The sequence below is a fragment of the Pongo abelii genome, chromosome 20, assembly GCF_028885655.2.
Source record: "Pongo abelii isolate AG06213 chromosome 20, NHGRI_mPonAbe1-v2.0_pri, whole genome shotgun sequence".
Lineage (NCBI taxonomy): Eukaryota > Metazoa > Chordata > Mammalia > Primates > Hominidae > Pongo > Pongo abelii.
The window spans coordinates 45219891-45234189 of record NC_072005.2 but is presented as its reverse complement, the minus strand read 5'-3'; the positions used below and the strand labels follow the sequence as shown (position 1 = coordinate 45234189).

General features: G+C 45.8%; 1 pseudogene; it reads right to left on the bottom strand.

Annotated features, from left to right (window-relative positions):
- Positions 1 to 422: 422 nt before the first annotated feature.
- On the bottom strand, positions 423 to 8180 carry LOC112130192 (galectin-10-like; annotated as a pseudogene).
- Positions 8181 to 14299: the final 6119 nt, after the last annotated feature.

Below are 14299 nucleotides of genomic sequence, written 5' to 3'. Positions count from 1 at the left end.
AGCAAGAATTTGTCTCAAACAACAACAACAACAACAAAATTTCAGGTGCAAATTTGGTCAACTTTTTCCTCAATTTCTTCAGTGCTTCCTGCACAAAGCCGGGCACAGTGTTAAGACACAAGAAACATCCTTAGAATGAGTGCAAGAATGAAGACATTTCAAACGACTTTCCTCAAATTACAAAGCTTCTCCCCAAAATCAATTATGCCTGTGAGGTTGTAAACAACTACCCAACATTTCACTGGAGTGAGTCATCTGCAATGAAGGAAGAATTTTGGTTCAGAATGTCTGATGTAAAGTATGGGCTGACATAGAAGGATGTCTTTGTTATGTCATCTCAGACATCCCAGTGGCCTTGTGACTCACTCCTTGTGTCACTTGTGCCTCTTTGTCTTTTTCCCCATGAAAGTAAGAACCAAATCCTGGAAAATTTGGTGAAGTTTTAATGACCAAGTGTAGAGGAAGGGCTGAGGAGTGATCTTTCTGTCAGCAGGCTCTGGAAATGCCATGGTCGCACAGAAACAGGGATTCTTCAACCATGAGGAATGTGATCATTTCCCTCAATCTCAGGCACATGTGGAGGACAGGGAGACATCTCTCCACACTTGCATCATCCTCACATAAGTTGGTGGGAGTCGGTGGGGAAAGCTGTAAGCGTTTTGGCCATTTACCGTTACCTACAAAAGAAAAAAATGCATCAGAAATACAATATGCCATCAAACAAGTTTTCAGCATCATCTCACTCAGCCCTAGTGCCTACAGCATCCAACCAGAAAACTACTAATTATACATCAGAACCCAGTAGACACACTTCTCCCTGCAGACTACCTTTGTGCCTATTTCAAAGAGTTGCTCATTTATTTCCAATGCTTCCTCTCATTCCTCCAGGGAGGTTTTACCACCCTGTGTATCACAGAACCTGTTTGCTCAGCCTCTCCTCTCACCTGGAAGATCCCTATGGCCTGGGACTGTCTCTCATGAACTTCAATCCCTGCGTCTTACACAGGGCCTGCCATGGGGTTAGTGCTGGACAGTGTTCATTGAATGCATACATTTCAGTTCCATGAACTATGACTCCCATTCACTATGACTGCTGCTGGCCCAGTTTCTCTTTGGAGTTGCCCAGAGCTGTAATGCTGGTGGCAAAGAATGAAATTCATATGTTTTCACAGAGGAGGAAAAAAACAGGTGTTGCAAAACATAGGATGTTACTCTGAACGGCTGAAAGGCATAAGAAAAGGATCTCCTACTTCAATATGGACAAAATGTTACTCTTTGCATCTGCCCATTTGAAAAGATTGGGAAGAAGGCCAGGCGCAGTGGCTCATGCCTGTAATCTCAGCACTTTGGGAGGCCAAGGCAGATGGATCACGAGGTCAGGAGGTCAAGACCAGCCTGACCAATATGGTGAAACCCCGTCTCTAATAAAAATACAAAACAAAAAATTAGCCAGGCGTGGTGGTGTGCACCTGTATTCCCAGCTACTCAGGAGGCTGAGGCAGGAGAATCACTTGAAGCCGGGAGGTGGAGGTTACAGTTAGCTGAGATCGCGCCACTGCACTCCAGCCTGGGTGACAGAGCTAGACTCCATCTCCAGAAAAAAAAAAAAAAAGAAGAAGAAGAAGAAAAAAAGGTTGGAAAGTTTGGATATACTATTTATTTTTTACTAAAGCTATAGAGACAGTCACCTTTTAGGTGTTAATTTATGAAATTTAAAATGCACACAGTTTTGAAGCAGTTATTCCATTTTTTGTAATTATCCTCCAATATAGAAATTGGGAGGTTCATTATGACAAAGGGTACATTAAAAAGCTTTATTTGTGAGAGCAAAATACTGGAACCAACCTAATGCCCATCAAAAGGATCAAGTTCAATAATTTTGGGTAACCCTACTACAGGAATATTGTATGATGTTGAAAAACTGAGGCGGCACCACGGATGGATGATTGCTCCAATATGTAGCGTTTGACAACAAATCCACCCCGGTTTCTAAAGTGTAATGTGTAGAGAAACTTAAAACAGCATTGGTTTAAAAAGAAATGAAACCACAGATCTGTATGCTTCCATAAGCATACATTACATTATCTCTGGAATTTGTGTAGAGAAGCTAGTAATACTGTTGTTCTGGGGGTAGGATTGGGGTTCAAGACTGAGAGAAAGACTACATTTTGGACTGATAAAATAACCTTATTCATATGCATGTTTTATCCACTTGGCTGAATGAATATGTAAGTAACAGCATACATGGGAATGAGAACTATGGGTGAAGAATGGGTGCTTTATGTGAATATGTGTTGGGAAGTTTTCCTGTTCTGCAATGCCAATGGTAGCAGCAGCAAAGCAGGGTCGGCTCACTGTGTCCATGTAAATGAATTGTGTTCATTCCACCAATAAATGACATATTTTCTGATCTAAAACTATGACCATTTATTTCCAAAGAGGAGATCCAGGATTCTGCCCACATAAAATAGAAAAATCTGGCAGTTCTTTGAACATGACAAAGGGATTCTTTGAGGGAAATTATTGAACTCTTGTGGTTCTCTAACTACGGCTTGGATTGAAATTTTCAGGTACAGGCCAAGCACAGGGGCTCACACTTGTAATGCCAGCAATTTGGGGGGCCGAGTTTGCTAGATTGCTTGAATTCAGGAGTTTGAGTCCAGCCTGGCCAACATGGCAAAGCCCCATCTCTACAAAAAAAAAAAATGCAGAAATTAGCTGGCCATGGTGGTGCTCACCTGTGGTCTCAGCTACTTGAGGGGCTGAGGCAGGAGGAATTTTTGAGCCCAGGAGTCGAGGTTGCAGTGAGCCTTAATTGGTGCCACTGCAGTCCAGCCTGAATGACAGAGCAAGAACTTGTCTCAAACAACAACAACAACAAAATTTCAGGTGCAAACTTGATCAGTATTTCCTCGATTTTTTTCAGTGCTTCCTGCACAAAGCCAGACACAGTGTTAAGACACAAGAAACATCCTTAGAATGAGTGCAAGAATGAAGACATTTCATATGACTTTCCTCAAATTACAAAGCTTCTCCCCAAAATCAATCATGCCTGTGAGGTTGTAAACAGCTACCCAACATTTCACTGGAGTGAGTCATCTACAATGAAGGAAGAATTTTGGTCCAGGGTATCTGACGTAAAGTACGGGCATAGGTAAAAGGATGCCTTCGTATGTCATCTCAGACATCCCAGTGGCCTTGTGTCACTTGTGTCCTTGTGCCACTTTGTGTTTTCCCCATGAAAGTAAGAACCAAATTCTGGAAAATTTGGTGAAGTTTTAATGACCAAGTGTAGAGGAAGGGCTGAGGAGTGATCATTCTGTTAGCAGGCTCTGAGAATGTCATGGTCGCACAGAAAAAGGGATTCTTTGACCATGATGAATGTGATCATTTCATCAATTACAGACAGACACTGAGGTCATGGAGACATCTCTCCACACTTGCACCATCTTCACATAAGATGGTGGGAGTCAGTGGGTAAAGCTGTAAGCGTGTTGGCCATTCACCGTTACCTACAAAAGAAAACGTGCATCAGAAATACAATATGCCATCAAATAAGTTTTCAGTCTCATCTTCACTCTGCCCTAGTGCCTACAGCATCCAACCAGAAAACCCCTAATTATACATCAGAACCCAGTAGACACACTTCTTCCTGCAGACTACCTTTGTGCCTATTTCAAAGAGTTGCTCATTTATTTCCAATGCTTCCTCTCATTCCTCCAGGGAGGTTTTACCACCCTGTGTATCACAGAACCTGTTTGCTCAGCCTCTCCTCTCACCTGGAAGATCCCTATGACCTGGGCCTGTCTCTCATGAACTTCAATCCCTGCGTCTTGCACAGGGCCTACCATGGGGTTAGTGCTGGACAGTGTTCATTGAATGTATACATTTCAATTCCATGAACTATGACTCCCATTCACTATGACTGCTGCTGGCCCAGTTTCTCTTTGGAGTTGCCCAGAGCTGTAATGGTGGTGGCAAACAATGAAATCCAAATGTTTTCAGAGAGGAGGAAAAAAACAGGTGTTGCAAAACATAGGATATTATTCTGAACGGCTGAAAGGCATATGAAAAGGTTCTCTCACTTAAGTATGAACAAGATGTTAATCTTTGCATCTGCCCATTTGCAAAGGTTGGGAAGGAGGCCAGGCGTGGTGGCTCACGCCTGTAATCTCAGCACTTTGGGAGGCTGAGGTGGGCGCGTCACGACATCAGGAGTTCGAGACCAGCCTGACCAACATGGTGAGACCCCGTCTCTACTAAAAATACAAAAAAAAAAATTAGCTAGGCGTGGTGTCGTGCACCTGTATTCCCAGCTACTCAGGAGGCTGGAGAATCGCTTGAACTCGGGAGGCGGAGGTTACAGGGTTACAGTGAGACGAGATTGCGCCATTGCACTCCAGCCTGGACGACAGAGCCAGACTCCATCTAAAAAAAAAAAAAAAAGAAGAAGAAGAAAAGGTTGGAAACTTTGGGTATATTATTTATTTATTACTAAAGCTATAGAAACAGTCACCATTTAGGTGTTAATTTATGAAATTTAGAATGCATACAATTTTGAAGCAGTTATTCCATTTTTTGAAATTATCCTCCAATATAGAAATTGGGAGGTTCATCATGACAAAGGGTACGATAAAAAGCTTTATTTGTGAGAGCAAAATACTGGAACCAACCTAACGCCCATCAAAAGGATGAAGTTCAATAATTTTGGGTAACCCTGCTACAGGAATATTGTATGATGTTGAAAAACTGAGGCGGCACCATGGATGGATGATTGCTCCAATATGTAGCGTTTGACAACAAATCCACCCCGGTTTCTAAAGTGTAATGTGTAGAGAAACTTAAAACAGCATTGGTTTAAAAAGAAATGAAACCACAGATCTGTATGCTTCCATAAGCATACATTATCTCTGGAATTTGTGTAGCGAAGCTAGTAATACTGTTGTTCTGGGGGTAGGATTGGGGTTCAGGACTGAGAGAAAGACTACATTTTGGACTGATAAAATAACCTTATTCATATACATGTTTTATCCACTTGGCTGAATGAATATGTAAGTAACAGCATACATGGGAATGAGAACTATGGGTGAAGACAGACCAGATTCTCCACCTTGGGGAAAATGGCAGGTGAGCCCATCTTGACCCTGGGTCAGATCTGGAATAAGAGCTGAGGATGGCAGTGCAAGCAGAGAGTGCTCTGTGAGGAAAAGCCTAGGGCAGGAGTAGTTACGGGAGATCGGCTCCGAGGAACTGGTGGGGTCAGTTCAGGAAGAGCTGCCTCCTGTTCTGGGAGCCCACGGGGGGTGTGTGCTGGGAGCTCCTGGGGGGCTCACCTGGTACTCATTGGCCAGCACGGAAATGCACAGGTTAAATGGTTTACCATCCTGAAAGGGCATATTGTTGCATGTCACCTCATGCTGCCAAGCCCCATTCACACGGCTGTTCATGACCACCCAATGACTAAAGTACACTCAGAAATGGAAGGTGATGTCTGAGTCTTCCTTCATCCCGGTGTGGAAATCCACCTGCAGCTATGGGTCCATGCTGAGGGTAAAGCACACGGTGTGTTGGGCAGATCTCTCCCTTGTGGGGCACACACTGGACACACACACAAATCCCTTCCCCGCTTTCCCCAGAGCAGACAGAGGCCTTCCTGGTGATACTGCCGGTCTCGTGCCTGTGGGGCTGCTTCAGCCCCTCCTGCCTTTAAGAGCTCCCTCATCCCAAGATGAAAACTCAGCCACAGTCACTGACCTAGGCCTATGAGTTGTCAATTTCCTGAAAATTCTGTGCCTCTTGATAAAGAGCCACAGTCCCAATGCCCTGAGTGTGCTCCTCCCCTAGGCCCCATGACTGGCTCACAGTGTGACCACTGCAGGTTTCATGCCAGGTGCTGCAGGGTCTCCAGGACCTGCACCTGCATGGTGCCGCCATCCTGCCAACTAGACATTTCCGCATCACTCACACAGGAGGTCAGCCCTTTAGCAAATATTCTTCCTTCTCCTCCCCCTGCCATGGGCCATGGAGTACTCACACGAAAGGGATCATCGGTGTCCCTGTGATTGTCACACAAGAACCGGTAGACAAGGACACAGGCCATGTGTGTGGTACCTGCCAGGGGATTGAAAGTGGGTGAGAGGGGCAGGACCAGGTGTGGCCTCCCGTCCTGTAACAGATTCCTATGGTGCAGGAGGTTAGAGGTCAAAGGGCAAACTCTGAGCCTCCTCCCTCCCACCGTAGCGGTCAGGGCGGCATATTCCTGAAGAAATTAGTGACCCATACCTGACAGCAACGGTTCAGGATCCATGCTGCCTTGGTTCCAGTCTTCATTCTGCCTCTTACTAGCAATGCCATCTCAGATCCATTACTTGAATGCTCCCTGCCTCAGTTTCCCCAGGACAAGGAGGATAAGCAGAAATTTCTGCTTTGTAGGGTTTTCCCAGTAATAAATGAATTAATATATGTGGAAAGTTTTACCCTAATCTCTGCCATGCATGGAGCCTGTTGGGGGTTACCCAATAGAACAGGGAGGTTGCTTCTGGAACACCAACCTGTGATTATTTTCAACACTGAAGCTGTGAAAACAAGATGTGAGGATGTAACAGTAGAGAGATTCACTCCAGTGAGAAACAACACTTGTTGAAAGAGAGAGGGAAATGCTAGAAGAACTGGAAACCCCTGTGTGTGGGAGGTACATGCATCACAATCATCAAGGCCATGGACGTCCTTCCCAGAAGGGGACACATTGCTGGCAGCACAGCCCCAGCACCTGCACACATGAAGAGTGTGGGCCAGGGAAGCGATTGGAGGTAATCTGAATATTGTTTGATTTTCATTTCTCTGTTTGGTGTTGGGGTTGGGTCTTTTTGATGCAGAATCTTACTCTGTCGCCGAGCCTGGATTGCAGTGGCATGGTCACAGCTCACTGTGGCCTCAAACTCCTGGACTCAAGTGATCCGCCTGCCAAAACCTCCTGAGTAGTTGTGAATGAAGGTGCACACCAGCATGCTTTTATAATCTTTAAATTGTGGGTACAGACAGGGTCTCACTATGTTGCCCAGGCTGGTCTGAAACTCCTCACCTTAAGCGATCCTTCCACCTTGGCCTCCAAACCACTGGCATCACAGGCATGAGCCACAAACCCTGGAAAGTTATTGATTAATATGCACTGTAAGCTCTGTATGAACTGAGGATAAACTGGTTCCTTCTCTATTTTGGGCGACTCAGTCTCTGAAACCACATCCCCCAATGACCTTCCCTAGTGAGCCAGGATCTGCTCACCCTCTTCTCCCACAATGGGATGGACAGGCTGGGAGACAGAGAGACCTGAGGCTGGAGGCAGCAGCGGATGGCCTTTCTGGGCAGACCCCACCTGAAGAACCATCGGCCCCATAGTCTGTGTTCCTTTTCCCCGCTCTGCTTGGGAAGAGGCACCTGAGGATTCACACATTCTGCTCAGAGATGACTCCTCGATATCTCATGGCTCACAACAGGCCCACCAGTTCTGCCACCCACACTGTTCACACTTGGGACCCACACTGACACACATGGGAAGTGCCCAGCTGCTTCATCAGAGGCGCTGCTGTGTTGGGAGGAAACTTTACGTGCACAGAAGACCCCTTGCATGCTCCCAGTTCAACACCCAGTCACATCCCAGCACACACTCACCCACAGTCTCACAGAGCCATGCCACTCACTGAGTCTCACACACCTGCTCACTGTGCATATAAAGATGCTCACACTCTGGTCCAGCTGTGCTCACACACACACTCACATTGCAGTCAAGACGACAAAATGCAGTTACGCCCTTACACTCAGGCACACACCCACCCACCCTGGTGGGCTGTCCACCTCCCACCTAAAGTCACATCATCTCAGCAGTGGTTACTCTCATCAGACACCACCATACACTCACAGAGGGTTACACTGGTTCAGGGTCCACACCCCACACTCCACCAGCATCTCAGATACCATAGCCCCAGGGTCTCTCTTTCACATACCCACAACTCTCAGTAAAGTGTTCACAAGAGAAACTCTCATACTTTCATCTTGTGAAATCATCCCTGATTCTTTCTTGGTTTATGTGAATTGAAGTTATTAAAGGCTGTGTCTTTTGACTTACTTTTAGTGATGACATTGTTGTCTCCCTCTGTGTAGCTCTTCAAAATAGTATCTGGTCTTCTGTGTGAGTCTCTGATTTGCAGCACTTAAATAGTCCCTGTTGGCCCTGCCCTCTGGCTTTATTTCTTTCTCTGAACCCCTGCCAGGAAGATTTCTCAGCAGTGTGAGTAGGGGTGGCAGAAATAGACTCAGTTTCAGTTTTCAGGCCTGTGACTGTGCTGCAGCAGAAACGACACTGAGGGTCACACCAGGGGGCAGGGAATCGCCAGGGAAAGGCACACATGAGGATGAGGGAGTGAGGGTGGGAAGTTGTGCAGTTCAGCCTCCGTGCTTCTCATGAAGCCATGTCATTGTGTGCCCTGGTCAAAGGGTTGGCCTTGCATCCATCTCTGACCAAGATTTACCCTGTGCAAAGTACTGACTGCCCTGTCCACTATTTGAGCCCACAGCTCCTCCTCTGTGACATGACTTTTCCCATTCTAAGTCAGAAAGGAGGATGGTAGAAGGGTATGGTCATCTATGAGCACTGTTTAAATCAACAAATTAGCCTTTGCTAAGTCTGGGTCTCAACATTTCCAGAAATGGGATGGCTCATCCCCCATTCCTGAACTGAGGGCAGAGAGCATATGAATTTCCCTCTTCTTTTTCCTGGTCAAGCGGAGGCACCTGTGCACTTTGGAGTCCAGATAGGGGAAGGGAGCCCCCATGAGGCCCCTACTCTGTTTCAGTGTAGAGAGCGCAGTTGCCACTCAGCCCTGCTCAGCTCAGACACAGCCCTTTCCACCCTGCTACTCACTCATTTATTCATGCCCGAAATCCCCTGTCTCAGTCCAGAAACTCTATACTGTCCACTATCCTCCTCTTTTCCTCACACACTTTCTCACACCTATACAAAGTTCTCCTCTTCTCTATAGGTTTCTACTTTCCTAAAGCAACCAGGGACACAGAGATTCTTATTTCCTGCCAGTTCACCTAGGGCAGGCAAGACACTCTGTATCTACTCTCAGTGTCTTGATAGCTGTTTCCTCAATAAACAAATATTGTTCCTGTGATTTGTGTCTGAAATAATAACTAGATAGTATGCATCAGAATCAAGCAGTGAATTACAAAATCAATTTCCTCTCCACGTGGGATTTCCTGGAAATCTATTTATGTCTTCATAAGTAGAAGTGAAAGGGGAACCAAATCCTGTTTTTAGGTCGGTTCCAAGTTCAGCCGGAATTATATGAAAGTGAAAGTACTGGAAGCACCTGGCACTGCCCAGTTGGCCCCACATCCATCCTCTGCTTATTTGCTCAGTGTCAGGTTGCAGAAGTGGAATGGACACACTCAGCAAATGGCAGAATCCCACATTGGTTGTCTGACCTGTGCAGGGAGGAATGTGATAGTAGGAAAGGGCAATGGAAGCCATTAGAGCTGCTTCCACCTACAAAAATAGGAAAGCAAAAGCAACACCACATTCTTGAAGGGCCTGCACAGATTAGTACAGTCATGAGGGACTTTAAGATACAAGGGTGGCATTTTTATGGGGTTGTTTGATTTGTTCTTATACATTTGTAGATCCCCATTCACTCACCTATTTGGCCTGTGTAGAAAACAACTGGCTCTCGGAGAATGACAGCGGATTCTCATCAGCTTTGCCAGATGGGAACTCCAACTGCAGCTGTTGTACTGGATGTGGTTTCATTGCCTGAGCAAATTAACACAGCCCCTGGTGCATGGTGTGCATCTGTCCACTGAGAAAATGTGTGTTTTTCTTATAACCTATTAATAAAGGCCTCCGGAAGCAATTGGCTTCCAAATGAAAGAGGCAGCCACCTTCACTATCCTACCTCACAGCATATCAGCTCCTCAACCCTGCATCAATTTACACCACACAGACCTTTGTCACTTCTTTCTTCCAGAAGACATCACATTGTTCCTTTCCATTGATATTATGCTGATGAGATCTGGTGATCAGGAGGTGGCCACGGTGTTATACATACTGGTAAGACATTTGTGTCTGTCAGAGTGTGGGAAACACATTCCACAAAAACTCAGAGGCTTTCCCACTGAATGAAATTTCCAGGGCTCCACCAGCTGGGCCATGTGAAGATGTCCCATCCCAGGTGCAGGACTAGTTTTTTTTTGTTTTTTGTTTTTTGTTTTTTTTTTTGAGTCGGAGTCTCACTCTGTCACCCAGGCTGGAGTGCAATGGTGCGATCTTGGCTCACTGCAACCTCCAAGAGATTCTCCAGACTCAGCCTCCCGAGTCACTGGGATTAAAGGTGTGCACCACCATGCCCGGCTAATTTTTGTATTTTTAGGAGAGACAAGCTTTCATCATGTTGTCCAGGCTGGTCTCGAACTCTTGACCTCAAGTGATCCACCTGCCTCGGCCTCCCAAAGTGTTGGGATTACAGGCATGAGCCACCGCGCCTGGCCAGAACTAGATTTAGAGGAGGCCTGTCCTACCACCAACAAAGGGGCACATGCCTAGGAAGCCTCTTTGGAAATGTAAGGCATCACATGCCTCCGTTACATAAATTCCAATGACTTATTGACCCAGTATCCTAAAAAACTGTTAGTTTTGTGTGAGACCTAATACAAGAGAAGGTTCTACATTAGACCCAGGCTGCCTTTCTCTGGCCAGAGATTCAGCAGGCACAATAGTACCTGAAGTGTCAGTGGCAGATAGAGATCCTCTTGGGAACTTTGGCCGGCTCCTTTCGGTGAGTCATAGCACAGACCCTGAACATGTGGAGCAAAGCCATGTCATCATTTGTGGATAACGTGTCTCCATTTGAGAAAAAGCATTTGGCTTGCTACTGGGTCTTAGTAGTGAATGAATGCTTAACCATGACCTCCAGTTTACTATGACTCCTGGCTGCTTGTCAGGAATCAGGTGTTGATTCTGGTCTGATCATGGCAAGTGGGAGACAGGACTAGATTTCAGCTCTGACTTGGATGGATAGAGCAGCATGCAGAGGGCTGCATCATGCATTTTAGCTCCAGAATAACTGCCAAGAACAAACCAGAAATTGCAAGAGGACCCTCAGACCCTCTGAAGGAACTGGACTGCTCTAGCGGGACCTGGGAGACACCTCAAATACTGTAAGTGCCTCAATTGTGGAAGTGGGAAAGGGAGATGTCCATTCCTGAAGACACATCCCCACTGGGAAAACTGAAGGCTGTTTGAGGGAGAAGTTTCTGATCTTACCTGGAGCTGAGTCAATTTAGAGAGCTGAGTGAAATACAAGGGTAGAGGAAGCACCAGGAAAGGCCCTGGGAGCTTGCTCGGTCCCCAAGCCAGCCATTCCTGCCAGGCACTACAGGGATCCACTGGGAGGGCACCCAGAGGCATGATGGGGGGTGGGGGAGAACACCACAGGGAGAAGAAAGTCTCCAGCTGAACTTTTTAACAATTGTGTGTGTGTGTGTGTGTGTGTGTGTGTGTGTGTGTTGCCCAGGCTGGAGTGCAGTGGCGTGATCTCAGCTTGCTGTAACTTCTGCCTCCCAGGTTTGAGAGAATCCGTGTGCCTCAGCCTCCTGAACAGTGTACACCACCCTACCCAGCTAATTTTTGTATTTTTCGTAGAGGTGGGGTTTCACAATGTAAGCCACGCCAGTCTTGATCTCCTGACCTCGGGTGACCTGTGCTCCTCAGCCTCCCAAAGTGCTGGGATTACAAGCATGAGCCACCACACCCAGCCCTTTGTAACAATTTGAACCAGGTGAGAAGCCTCCTGGCCAGAACTCGGGGGAGGGCATGAATCCGGTGTGCAGACTCCACAGGCTGGGGAAGAACCAAGCCCTTTGCTTTCATAGCTGGAAGGCGAGTAGCCTCAGGCAAGTTCTCAAGGCCTGCTCCCCCACTGCCTGGAAACAGACTCAGGGCTGTCACTGGAGGCACAGTGGGGGTAAGACCAGCACTTCACATTACATGAGAGCTGGGTGAGGCCTGTGACTGCCGGCCTTTTCCCACTTCCCTGATAACCTGCGTTATTCAGCATAGACAGCCATAATGCTCCTAGGCACACAACTCCATTGTCCTGGAAACCTCACCCCCATCCACCACAGCAGCTGTAGCGAGACCCACCCAAGAAGAGTCAAGCTCAGACATGCCTAGCCCTCCCCCTATGTGATGGTCCTTTGCTATCCACCCTGGTAGCTGAAGACAAAGGGCATATACTCTTGGGAGTTCTAGGGCCCCACCCACTACTGGTTCCTCTCCATACTACCACAGCTGATGCTCTCTGGAAAGCGCCACCTCCTGGCAGGAGGACGACCAGCACAAAAATAGAGTATTAAACCACCAAAGCTAAGAACCCTCACAAAGTCCATTTCACACACCCTGCCACCTCCACCAGAACAGGTGCTGGTATCTGTAGCTGGGAGAGTCATAGATGATTCACATCACAAGACTCTGGGAAGACAACCCCCAGTACCAGCCTGGAGATGGGTAGACTTGTTGGGTGGCTAGACCCAGAAGAGAGATAACAATCACTGCAGCTTGGTTCACAGGAAGCCACATCCACAGGAAAAGGGGAAGAGTAATACATCAAGGGAGCACCCCGTGGGACAAAAGAATCTGAACAACAGCCTTCAGCGCTAGACCTTCCCTCTGACAGAGGCTACCCAAATGAAAAGGAACCAGAAAACAAACTCTGGTAATATGACAAAACAAGGCTCTTTCACACCTCCTTCAAATCATACTAGCTCACCAGCAGTGGATCCAAACCAAGAAGAAATCCCCGATTTACCTGGAAAAAAAATTCAGGAGGTTAGTTATTAAGCTAATCAGAGAGGCACCAGAGAAAGCAAACCCCAATGCAAGAAAATTCAAATAATGATATAAGAAGTGAAGGGAGAAATATTCAAGGAAATAGATAGCATAAAGAAAAAACAATAAAAACTTCAGGAAACATTGGACACAGTTATAGAAATGCAAAATGCTCTGGAAAATCTCAGCAATACAATTGAACAAGTAGAAGAAAGTAACTCAGAGCTTGAAGACAAGGTCTTCAAATTAACCCAACAAAGACAAAGAAAAAAGAATAAGAAAATATGAACAAAGCCTCCCAGAAGCCTGGGATTATGTTAAACCACCAAACCTATGAATAATTGGTATTCCTGAGGAAGAAGAGAAATTGAAAAGTTTGGAAAACATGTTTGGGGGAATAATCAAGGGAAACTTCCCCAGCCTTGCTAGAGACCTAGACATGCAAGTATAAGAAGCACAAAGAACACCTGGGAAATTCATTACACAAAGATCATTGCCTAGGCACATTGTCATCAGGTTATCTAAAGTTCAGATGAAGGAAAGAATCTTAAGAGCTGTAAGACAAAAGCACCCGGTAACCTATAAAGGAAAACCTACCAGATTTCTCAGCAGAAACCCTACAAACTAGAAGGGACTGGGACCCTGTCTTCAGCCTCCTCAAACAAAACAATTATCAACCAAGAATTTTGTATCCAGTGAAACTAAACATCATATATGAGGGAAAGATACAGTCTTTTTCAGACAAACAAATGCTGAGAGAATTTGCCACCACCAAGCCACCACTACAAGAACTGATAAAAGGAGCTCTAAATCTTTAAACAAATCCTGGAAACACATCTAAAGAGAACCTCTTTAAAACACAAATCCCACAGACCTGTAAAACAAAAATACAATTTAAAAAGCAAAACAAACAAACAAAAACCCAAGGTACATGGGCAACAAATAGTATGATGAATGCAATGGTACCTCACAACTCAATACTAACATTGAATGTAAAAGGCCTTACTGCTCCACTTAAAAGATACTGAACTGCAGAATGGATAAAAGTTTACCAACCAACTATCTGCTGCCTGCAAGAGACTCACCTAACACATAAGGACTCAATAAATTTAAAGAAAATGGGTGGAAAAAGGCATTTTATGCAAATGGACACCAAAAGCAAGCAGGGATAGCTATTCTTATATCGGACAAAACAAACTTTAAAGCAACAACAGTTAAAAGAGCCAAAGAGGACATTATACACTGGTAAAAGGCCTTGTCCAACAGGAAAATATCACAATCCTAAACATATATGCACCTAACACTGGAGCTCCCAAATACATAAAACAATTACTAATAGACCTAAGAAATGAGATAGACAGCAACACAATAATAGTGGAAGACTTCAGTACTCCACTGACAGCACTAGACAGGTCA